The sequence below is a fragment of the Hevea brasiliensis genome, chromosome 1 (genome assembly GCF_030052815.1).
Source record: "Hevea brasiliensis isolate MT/VB/25A 57/8 chromosome 1, ASM3005281v1, whole genome shotgun sequence".
NCBI classification, from domain to species: Eukaryota; Viridiplantae; Streptophyta; class Magnoliopsida; order Malpighiales; family Euphorbiaceae; genus Hevea; species Hevea brasiliensis.
The window spans coordinates 13,578,660-13,590,990 of NC_079493.1; the positions used below are offsets into that span (position 1 = coordinate 13,578,660).

Genomic DNA, 12,331 nt, shown 5'->3' on the forward strand with positions numbered 1-12,331 from the left:
TGAATAAAGAATGGATAATTGGGAAATAAAATGCCCCAGCAATACTATGAAAGAGAATGAAGTGCATAAAAATAATAGCTCTACATATATTAAACTGCATAAGCTATGCAGCAGCTTGTGCATATCGTCAGATAAAATAATAAATCTGCATAGCCTATGCAAATCCAAGTGCTGCTGTAAAAAATGGCTAAGAACTTACAGTGGTCAACTAAAAGCAACAATAATGAATGAACTGGCATGATGGATATGTATATACAAAGAAACAATTATGGAAAATAGAAAAATTTTGCATTCCAAGCAACTAGAAACCAAAGATCCATAAAAGTTATACCTAAATATGCATTAACCAAAAAAAATAAAAAAATACAAGTAAAAACCAAATTGTTCCAAAATTTGTAGAAATAAACATAAAAAAATAAATATGTATAAAAAAAGAAAACAGCAACCCCTAAAGTTTGTAAAAACTAAATAAATCAATCCGGCTTGATCGCCTTGCTTAGTTGCCCTTGCCATATGGGTCAGCTGAGGAATTAGAAGCTTGCTACTGCTATGGCTATTGTGGAGGTTGTGGTGGTGGCATGCCCAAGAAGCTCATAATCTGCTTTAACATTACTTCTAGCTTATCTTGTTTTTTCCTTGCTTTAATAATTAGGTCAAAAAGATGACCATTTCTGTCCTTTAAGTCATCCACATTAGATTCAACCTTTCTATCCAAACTATAAATATCATCATTTAAGCTATCTAGATAAGAAAAAAGGGAAGTGGTATTAAGTGGTGAAGGACCAGCAGATGAAGATGGCATTTTAGCTTCAATAGGAACAGGCTGTGTAGATGGAGCTGTAGGTTGTGCAAGACTCTGTGTAAAAGATTGTGCAGTGGCTTGTGCAGGGGTAATAAGCATAGGGGCAACTATTCCAACTTTAGACAGGAAAGGGGCATCTAGGAAAAGGCTTTCCTCAACTGCATAAGTAACATGCATAGTTGGGTCAAATCCAAAATGTTTGGCTATGGTAGTTATGAGCCCTCTTATGACTATGTCACCTGTAGGTTTGCCAGCAATATGAAGCACATGCTCACAAAAGAAATAACCAGGGGCAACTTTCAATTTGTTGGATGCACACCAAAGTAAAAAGATTTCTGTTCTCCCTATTGTATTAGTACTAGTTCCTTTAGTTAGTATGGTGCTGGGAATCAATCTAAGGATAAGTTTTAGGGCTAGGTCCTTCATTTGTGTTGCTTTAGATCTACCAGCTTGAAAAAGCTTATAGGGATTGGAAATGAACTTCTAATATTGTTTCTCATCCCATATTGCAATGTTTGATGTTGTGGTGCCCTTATAGGGAATTCTAAATACCCCATTAATATCAAACCTAAGAATCTCATGTAAAGCATCAAGAGTTAACTACATATCTTGTCCTAAACATCTAAATCTTAGAATAGGCTTATGGCACGCTCATGCAACTTTAATTCAGCAAAAAAGGATAAAATAAACTCCAAAACTAGTGTTCGGTATACCAATTCTTATTTCCTAACAAATTTAGTCCAATCCATACCATTAAGATATGCAAAAACATCATCATATAACCTAATAAACATGAGGGCTCCCTCTGATACATATTTGGTTGCAGTTATAGGTCTATCATGCAATCTCCTAAAATTAGCCTTATGTTCTTCATCAATTAGAGGCCAAGGTGATTTTAACTGTACCTTCTTAAGAGCAGAGGGTATAAGAGATGATTTGCGCTTGCTTAAAGGTGGAGACTAAATATTTGGAGCTGCAACTGGAGTGCTTGTGCCTTTGGATTTTAGTGCAAGACTAGAGCTTGCTAGTTTAAGGTTCTTAGGTGCGAGCTCATTGGCTAGGGTTTAAGTGGGTGGGTCTTTATTACTAGTGGATTGGGGTGAGGATGATACAGGTTGAGTTGATTTGGACCTCGTATGCCAGTATGTGGCGGATGTTGAAGTGGTTTGTAGGGGTGGGGAGGTTTAGGTATCGGGCATTTGGATGGCTAATGGTGTGGGTTATAAATGGCTAATGGTGTGGGTTGTAATGGAGAGCCTTTTGGTGAAGGGAGAGGTGGAGAAGGCATGGTTTTGTTGAAATGGCAGAATGCAAGAGAAATAAGAAAGAAAAGAAAAGCAAAGTAAGAAATGGAGTTTCGAAAAAAAAAAAAAAGGGACGGAGAAGTAGTAACTTATCATGAAAATGGGAGAGTGGGTTAGTGGGATGGGGTAGTGCAGTTGAAAGTTTAAAGATCTATGTGCTAAAAATAAAAACTTACCTCATGCGCTGCTTATGCAGGAAGTTATGCATGTTTCGATAAGCAAGTGTAAAGGGTAGGGTGAGACTGCATAAGCTAAGGCATGAAAGTGCAAAAGCTGTGCAACAAGTTATGCAACTTTCAGTGAAACATTGCAAAAAAAAAAAATGCATGTAGTGTGAAGCTGCACAAGCGGTGCACTAGGTGTGCACTTTTTGACAAAAAATTCAACTCAAATGTAGAGTTAACATAAAAGCACAACATCAAATACACCAATTGTAATAGAAGATTTAGGGTATATGCACTTAAGTAACACAAAAAATTCACACCATAATATGAATATTAACCTTATAGTGTAAATTACAAGTACTAAATGTACAAATGGTATGAAAGATATCTTAATTTATAATGAAAATCACATAATCGAGGACATTGTTGGTGCAAAAGCTCTTTTGAATAAGAAATATTGTATAAATGCACTGTGAATAGTAAATTTCTGCAAAAATGCAATGTAAAACAACACTACTTCTTACAAATTTTATGAAATTACAATTTAATGCGCCAAAAATTCCCTAATCAGAAACTCCCAAATCATACTGGTACACTCTCACTTTGAAAATAAACACGCCAAAACCCAAAATTTCACCAAATCAAAATGAAGAACAACAAATGTACATTTCCAAATTCTCAATTTAACAATTCTCAAAATGCTTTCATCAACTCAATTTACAACAAAAAATTCAATCATTCATTTCCTCAACTTAAACACACATTTCACCAAAAAATCAACATCAAAGAAACAATTTTTAAACTTCACTTCAACCATTAAGTTGAATGAATAGAAACTTTGATAACAAATCCCCAAAAAACTACTGCACAAGGAGCTAAAAATTTGCACAACACCAATTAAAGCCAAATTAGATTTGAAATACTAAAAATCATATATACAAAGAATGAATAATTCCTAATGCTGTAGTTTCTCCTCTTCATCTCATATGCATCTATGCAAAGAAAAATTTTAACAAAGGTCAACAAGTTAAGCTTAGGGGTGGAACAAAACAAAACAAATTAAAATAAAGCAAACTAAAACTAATCAAATGAATATATATATATATATATATATATATATATATATATATATATATATATATATATATATATATAAAGAAGATAAATTAAAATTCTAAATATTTTGTGTATTTTAAATAAAATTATTATTTTTAATTATGCCATGTGTTAATTAATTATGAATAAAACTCTCAAGTTTTTGTTAATCATTTTTCAATCTTCAGTTTTTATGAAGAATTGGTGAAGATAGAGATTAAAGATTCCAACAAGGTCAAACTAAGGTCTAACCGATATAATATTAAATAAATATTTAATGATATTATAAATTAGTGATATTATAAAATTAATGATTTTAAATTATGCCATATGTATATATATATATATATATATATATATTGTGTAATTAGTATTTTGATATATTGACATAATAATAATAATAATAATAATAATAATAATAATAATAATAATAATAATAATAATAATAATAATATCTTTTACATAATTGGAAAATTTTTAATTTAAATTTTAAAAATAATGTGTCATAACAAAAATATTTAGATTAAAATATTATAATAATAAATTTATTTACAACAATGTAAATAAATTAAAACATATAAAATAATAAATAGAGAAACTTTATATAATTTTTGTAACATAAAAATAATAAAATAAAGAAATAATAAATGCAATACAAATTAATAGAAGAAAGAAATGTGTAGGTATTGTTGTAGTAGCATATATAAAAGCTGAAAAGCGTTTGCTCTCAACTAGAGTTCGAGACCCAGCAGGTTTAATTGAATGGCATCACCGACTGATTTAAACCTAATCAAATTTATCGATTTGATTGGTTACTTAGTCAATTTAATTTGATTCATGATGTGGACCAACCGCAAGTGCACGGGTCGTTCAAGTAATATAGAAAAGATATCGTTCCTACGAGGAGTTGTGTTAATGATTGAATTTTTTATATAAAAAGTTGACTAAATTAAACTATTTTTGAAATTAAAGCAATAGATTGATGGATATTGAAGTATGAATTCTATGTGTGTGAGATTAATAGTCTATTCAACAATGTATTAATTAAACTAAAATTGCTTCAAATTGAAATAAGCAAGTTGAAATATGGCAAAATTTAAAATGACAAGCAATTAAATTCAATTAGAAATTAACAATGATAAAAAGGCGATTCCGGAGTTCGGGATTTCAAGCTATTTCGGGATTTTAAATTGGTTATCCAATCTTGCGGAACTTACGGGTTTTAAGGAGATTAATTCTTAAATCCTTTGAATACCCTTTCGAGTGAGACAAAGAGTGCCTTAATCAATCTAATCCTACTTTCTTGGAGTTAAAGTTAATTAAGACCCATTAAGTTCTTTAATTAATCTGTGAATCCTCTTAATCCTTAGTCTATTTCTAGATCTAAGTTAATTAAGTTCAATTTCTTGATTATCTATCACAAGGCCTTCTCCTTTCGGTGCCTCAACCATGGATTAAGAACATCACTTAATGGGATCCTACATTAAGCATGTCATTAAGCACACAAGAAATGAATAAAACTCATTAAGACCACAAAATATGGATTACCCAATCAAAATCCACAAAATATCTCAAATATTACAACCCTTACTCCAGAATCAAAGTAAAACTACTCACTATCCATAATATTTACAAGATATTCTGAGTTAATATGGAAATAAAGCTTTAATCTAAGCTAAGAAACAAGAAGCCCAACACTAGAAAGGTAGGAAAAATATAAGAAAAGAAAGAAATCTCCAAATCTGGTTGGAAATGGTGTGGGAGATGATTGTGACTCTTCAGCTGCTGCCTGCTCCTTTCCCTTTTCTTCCTTTCTTTTTTCCCCTTTCTAAAATAGGATATGGGGCTATTTATAACTTTTTATGACATGGAGCCCTAAAATGATGTGTTTGAGGTGAGATTTCCTAAGGGAATCTTCTGCCAGCTCATTAATGAAGCCTTTGTGGGACTGCATAAGTCATGCAGTCCCTTATACAGTTTTTGGCTGGTTTCTGGCTCTCTTATGCGAAACTGCATGACCAAGCACATAAGTTATGCACAATTCTGTGAGGCTGCATAAGGGAGGCACAAATCTGCATAAGTTATGCGGCAACTTATACACAATTTGGCAGGTATTGGAACAGTGTTTCTTCTCTTTTTGCAGATCTGCATAACTTATGCAGCAAGTTATGCGCAATTTGGCCAATGCATACTTCAACTTTGAAACTTGTTTTTGACATCTTTGGCTGCAGAAATCATTCCTCAAAAGTAAAATTTCTTTTTAGTCCTTTAAAAACACCATTTTTCCTACAAAACAAAGTAAAAATTACAAATTAATCCAAAATTGGCAATTATGAAAAACTAACTAAATAACTAATGAAATTAGCTAAAAGTGACTAATAATCAAATAAAATGGCTATGAAATTAAACCTAAATGATTATGCAAAATGTATGCATCAAATACTCCCAAACTCAAGCTTTTGCTTGTCCTCAAGCAAACTTTAAAATGTGATGCAAATTTTTTTAGGGGTGCCTTATTCAAAGAGCTATGAAAATCACCTATTAAAGTAACTTAACACACCTTTAGCCACACCAACAATCCATATACCCATCCTTTAAAATGCAAAGAATCTAATGCTCATCCAAGCTTTCACCGTTTAGCCATCAAGTCAATTATCAATCAAAATTTCCAAACCAACCAATCAAAAGAGAGTGTCATGCTCAAAAGGAATTCTAGGACAATCAATAGGCAAAGTGTCTCTATATAGAATGATGGAATTAAATGAATGAATGGATAATTTTCCAATCCCATAGGCAAATTTCCTACTCCTATCTCCACTAATGTAGCAAGTACTATCAAGAGATCAAAGGTCTTTTAAGGGATGTAATGGGGCCATGGGGTTCAAAATGAGGCTAAGAAGAAAAAGGTAAAAAGGATTCAAAGCATGAGAATATTTTCAATCTTGACAACATAAGGTACACTTCTTATTTTATTATATTTTTTATTTTTCTCTTTTTTTTTATATGAATGGAGGAGAGAAATACACAATGAGAATTGTCAAGTGCTAGCATAATTTACAAAACACATAAAAATGGAGGGACACTTTGATACTTTAAACTTGTATCTTGCATTTTCTCTTGATGATTGTCCCTAAAAATGCCACCCCCAAACTCATTTCCTTTAATTACTTTGGGTGGATTTCTTTCAATTTGAATGACAATAGTGAAAAAAACATATACTAGCACTTTTACAAGATGACAAGCATTTCTTCTCCCTTTTATTGATATATATATATATATATATATATATATATATATATATATATTTTTTTTTTTTTCTTTTTTTTTTGTGTACCTAATATTATGAATAATTATTCTCATGTAAAAGGTTGGAGTGTTTGGTTCATTGGCTAGGCAGCAATAAGGGTTTCAAGAAAAATTAGGGATAAAAAGGCTCAAAGGGGTTTGCAAGGGTCAATTTTAATTAGGAAAAGGGCCAAAGGTTTAAAATGAGAAGGTTTAAATCAAAGAATGCCTAATTGTCTCTCTTTTCAAGTACAAGCTGGTATTTCGCCTTGAAAGGTTTAGAAAATTTGTTCTAGGATTGGTGAGACATCATTTGACTACCTTATATCCAATAACTCCCTCTAAACACTCCAATCTCTAAAGGACTAGTGGGTGGCTTTTTGGCTAAGAAGATGTAGGCAAGGGATAAACACTTCAAAACTTTGTACCTCTTAGGAAACTTTCAATCCACAAACCCAGCTAAAGGTAAGTCAAATCACTCTCATAGGCAACTTTTCAATACTCAAGGGATTTGGCAAAAGATTTTATTTCATGATGCATGATTCCTAAAAATGAGCAATGCATTAACTAAATGGAGGAAATCTATTTGTGTGCAATGTGTACAATTTCTAAGTGATGTATAATGTGTGTGTAAATGTGTTATGTATATATATGTATGGATGTATATGTAAAATATTTACAATATATGTAAATGGAATGGGGTGAGATGTTCCTATACTCAAAATGTGAAAAATGTAGCAAAAATCAAAATGCACACCCCCAAACTCAAAATTGGACATTGTCCTCAATGTCTCAAGTAGTGTATTATCAAAACTCAAAGCAAAGAGTAATTACCAGGAATTGTGAAATTTAAGAGCAAAAAGAAAGAGTTACCTGGTATAGAGCAGATGAGAATTCAAGAGATAATGGTGATGCATAAGAAGCTGCATAGGATATGCGTAATAAAATCTTTGTCTGAGCAGTGCATAAGGAAGGTGCATAAGCTGTGCAGTTCTGCATGAGTTGCATAAGGGACTGCACAGGCTATGCTGAACATTTGCATAAGGGGTTTCACAGCCTATGCAGTATATTCAAAAGCTGCTGCATAATGATATAGCAAGGGAAAATGTGCAAACACCAGTAGAGGCATGCAAATATATATAGTGTATGGACAAGTATGCACAAAAGGGTAGTAAAGGCAATGAGAATCAATGAAAAACTAATGGAATAGCCATCCAATAGAACTTCAAGAAAAACAACATTCAAGGCAAACTAAAATTGTTTCAACACATCCAAAAAGAAAAACTCCTAAAAGTTTGAACAAAATAAAATAAAAACTAATCTAATTCTATGGTTTTGCCCTTGTCCAAAGATGCTGCCAAAGGACTGGATGGAGCTGGCTGCGATCAAAGGGGTGGTTCTGGAGGGGGTGATGGAGAAAGTAAAAGAGGCAGAGGGGAGTTAGGGTAAAGGGCGGCGAAAAGAGGAGTGGGGAGGAAGGATGATGCCGAGAAAAATGGACGTGGGGGAAGTGAACAGGAACGACGGGAAGAGGGAAAGTGGGTGCCGAAAGGTTTTTGATTTGCACAGGACCTGTGTAAAACTGCATAAGGGGAGAATGGGTGTGCATAAGTTATGCACTCTCTTATGCAGGTTTCGGTGGAAGATAAAGAGTGTGAAAAATTGGTTATGCAAAAGTGCATAACTTATGCGCTGACTTATGCAGGTTTCGACTGATAATGGAAGTGTGAAAAGTCATTTGTGCAAAAGTGCATAACTTATGCACTCCCTTATGCAGATTTCGGTAGAAAGAGAAGTGCAGAAAATGTGGTCATGCAAATTTGCATAAGCTGTGCACTCCCTTATGCAAGTCTCGGCAGAAAGTGGAATTCCAGAAAAGTTGGTCATGCGAAAGTGCATAACTTATGCACTCCCTTATGCAAGTCTCGACAGATTTTTGATTTCTAGAATTGGTGGTTATGCGTAAGTGCATAATTTATGCACTCCCTTATGCAGATTTCGGCAGAAAGTGGAAAGCAGAATTTGAAGTCATGCAAGAGTGCATAAGTTATGCACACACTTATGCAAGTTTCAGCAAAAGTGAAATTTGGCAAACATGTGGTTGTGCAGAATTGCATAAGCTATGCACATCCTTATGCAGATTGCAGCAGAGATGAAAAATAGCAAAAATTGTGGTTATGCAGGATTGCATAAACTATGCAGTTACTTATGCACAATTCAACAAGATTGAGATTACAATTGAAAATGATTTGCAAGTGTGAAAAATACCCTAGAATGAAGAAATATAATTCTATGAAGCATAAATCATGAGAAATTATCACCAAAAACACATCAATATATACAAAATCCATCAAAATTGCATCATACAAGCTTGTAGAAGTGAGTTCTGCATAAGAGGCATTTGTGAATTATGCCATTTCAACTCAAACTCTGCAAATCAACATTTAGCACATTAAAACTCAATAAAATCTGCATAAAGTTGCATCTATCCACAAATGAGAATGGACTCCCCAAGTTATGCCAAGAAAATGCAGTATGTCCACCTTGAATCTCACAACCCAAATAAGCTCAAAACTACAAAAATGACCCACTTACCATCATATTAACATGATAAGCACAAATACTTAAAAGTTACACACCCAACCTCACAAAGAAACATATGCCATGTGCTGCAGACCCTTCTTTGCTGAAAATTTCATTTCTCTGCATAAACCAAGAAGCAAACCTGCACAGGTTATGCAGTGAAAATAAATCAATCTTGGGAGAGTTGAAGGACAAAATTTCAGATTAAGAGTTATTCCCCAGCAGTGTAGCAACCTTCCTCCATTGAAATACATCTATAAAGGACAAGATTTAACAATGTCGAAAATTGAATTTGGGGAGATTTAAGATAAAAACAAAAGTAAGCAAATAAAAGTAAATCAACAAAAGCAAAATAAAAAAACTTGGGGTGCCTCCCAAGAGCGCTAATTTATAGTCCTTAGCTGGACTCTTTTCATTTTTCATGGTGGCTGGAAATGGAATTTATTGCCTCGGTTTCCAATAGGTGCTTCAATGAATCTATACTTTATTTTCTTTCCATCACATGAGAAGATCTTTGCTGCTTTGTCTAAAAATCCGACCATTTCTTTCTTGACAACCTTTGGTACATCTTTTTCTTTAAGAGATGGTTGTTTTGCTTTACTTTTCTCCACTTGCTCAACTTGAAAGATTGGTGCCATAGGACAAGGTGGATTACTATTCAAATGTTGTGCAAATGCAACCTCTTTTGGATTTTCATCATTGATACTCCCTTCATGGATAAGACAACTTTCAAGAGAAGCCTTCGGATAACTCTTTCTAAAGTGCTCTTTTACTAACTCATCAATTATATCAATTCTCAAACAAGAGTCTACATCTTCATGTTGCTTCTTCTTGTCATTGCCAATATTGAAGACTAACTGATCCTCTCCGACTCTAAGAGTAAGCTTTTCACCTTTCACGTCAATCAAAGCACCAGCTGTAGCCAGGAAAGGCCTCCCCAAAATGATTGGCATATGAGAATCCTCTTCCATGTCCAAAATGACAAAGTCAACTGGATGTAAAATTTCCAACCTTCAGTGGTATATTTTCCAAGATCCCTTCTGGATATTTAATTGATCTGTTTGCCAACTGAAGAGAAATGTGGGTTGGCTTAAGATCTCCCATGTTAAGCTTCTCATAGATGGAGAGGGGCATAAGGCTTACACTAGCCCCTAAATCACATAAAGCTTTTACAGAACATGATTCCTCAATGTGGCATGGAATTGAAAAACTCCCTGGATCCCTGAGCTTTGGAGGAAGTTTCCTTTGGAGGATAGCACTGCATTCCTCAGTTAAGGCTACAGTCTCATAATCTCAAGTCTTCTCTTGTTTGAGAGAATTTCTTTCAAAAACTTAGCACAAGAAGGCATTTGGGAAAGAGCATCGATAAAAGGCACATTTATATATAGCTTCTTCAAAACCTCTAAGAACTTTCCAAATTGCTTATCAAGCTTGGCTTTTTGAAATCTCTGTGGAAAGGGAAGCTGTGGCTTGTAAGGCTTTGGAGGTATATATTTCTCTTCTTTCTCTCCAACCTCCTCTTTACCTTTTCTTGCACTCCCTTTTTCACTCTTTTGTTTTTCATCTCCCTCAAAATCTTCCTCATTTTCTCTCTTCTCAACTTTTTCACTCTTCTCATTATGTACTATTTTACCACTCCTCAGTGTGATGGCATGACATTGCTCCCTTGGATTTTCTATTTGACTAGGAAGTTTCCCCATAGAATTGGTACTTGATGAGCATGCTTATTGTGCAATTTGATTTTCCAGCATCCTATTGTGTGTTTGCATTTGTTCCAGCCTTGCTTTCATCTCTCTCATCTCTTCATCATGCTTAGTTTGATTAGCAAGAATTTGTTGTAATAAAGCCTCTGTGGTGGAACTTTGTTCTTGCTGTCTTGGTAAAGGTGCAGGATTTGCATTCTTTTGCTGAAAACTAGGTGGTGGTTGCCTAGGTTGTTGGTATTGATGCCCTTGTTGTTGTGGTGGAAAGTTCTGAGTTGAAGCTTGATTTTGCTGATTCTCCCATGAAAAATTGGGATGATTCCTCCAAGCATATGAAGGATAATCTACTCCACAGCTCATTGTTCCTTCTGCATAAGTAACTTGTTGAGAACTTCCAGAGCATGATGATGAACTGACTAGCATACTTAAATCCTCCATTTTCTTAGCAAGGACATTAGTGAGTGCATCAAATTTGGCATTGATCATGTTGAATGGATCAAGCTCATACATTCCAGCAACTTGCCTTTTTTAGTTGGAGTTGACCCTCTTGGACTACTCCATAAATGACTGTTCTTTGCTATTTTCTCTAACAACTCATAAGCTTCATCTTCATGCTTAATGATGAATTCCCCTCCAGTTTGAGCATCAATGATTCCTCTGATAGCAGGAGTGACATTTGTGTAAAAATTCTGGTTTATCATCCATTTAGGAATGGCATGATGTGGACATTGTCTCTCCAACTCCTTCCATCTCATCCATGACTCATAAAGAGTCTCATCTTCTCTTAGTCTAAAAGCAATCATTTGATTCCTCAACTCTTGAGTTTTTCTAGGTGGAAAGTATTGGGCAAGAAATGCATCAGTGAGCTGCTCCCAATTTGTAATTGAGTTGTGAGGTAAAGAATCAAGCCAATCCAATGCTCTATCTTTCAAAGAGAATGGAAACAATTTTAGCCTTGTTGCATCATCAGACACTCCTGGTTGCTTTTGCATGTCACAGATCATAACAAACTTCTTAAGATGAGTATGAGGATTTTCTGAAGGATTACCTTCGAATTGAGAATTCTGAATCATTTGTAGTACTCCAAAATCCATCTTATAACTATTTGCATCAATTCTTGGTCTTGCTGTACTCTCTCTAAAGTCATCAAAATGAGGAAAAGCATGATCCATAATACTTCCCCTAGGCACATTAACATTTACAACCTCTTCACCTTGGGCTACATTTTCATTGTTTCGATCATTTCCAACATTACCACCACTAATTCTAATTCTTTCATTAGCCATGTCTCCTTCAATTTCAGCTGCTCTCAGTGCTTCTTTTCTTCTTCTGGTTTCTTTCTTGTTGGCTCTACAAAACTTTTCAATTTCAGGATTAAATAATAAGGATGTGTCA

The 12,331-nt window shown here is 34.2% G+C and overlaps 1 non-coding gene across 1 annotated transcript; it reads left to right on the forward strand.

Annotated features, from left to right (window-relative positions):
• The first annotated feature begins 11,647 nt into the window (after positions 1-11,647).
• Positions 11,648-11,755, forward strand: LOC131169774 (small nucleolar RNA R71). The gene has a single exon (XR_009140681.1). It is a non-coding gene; the product is annotated as a small nucleolar RNA R71 (small nucleolar RNA).
• Positions 11,756-12,331: the final 576 nt, after the last annotated feature.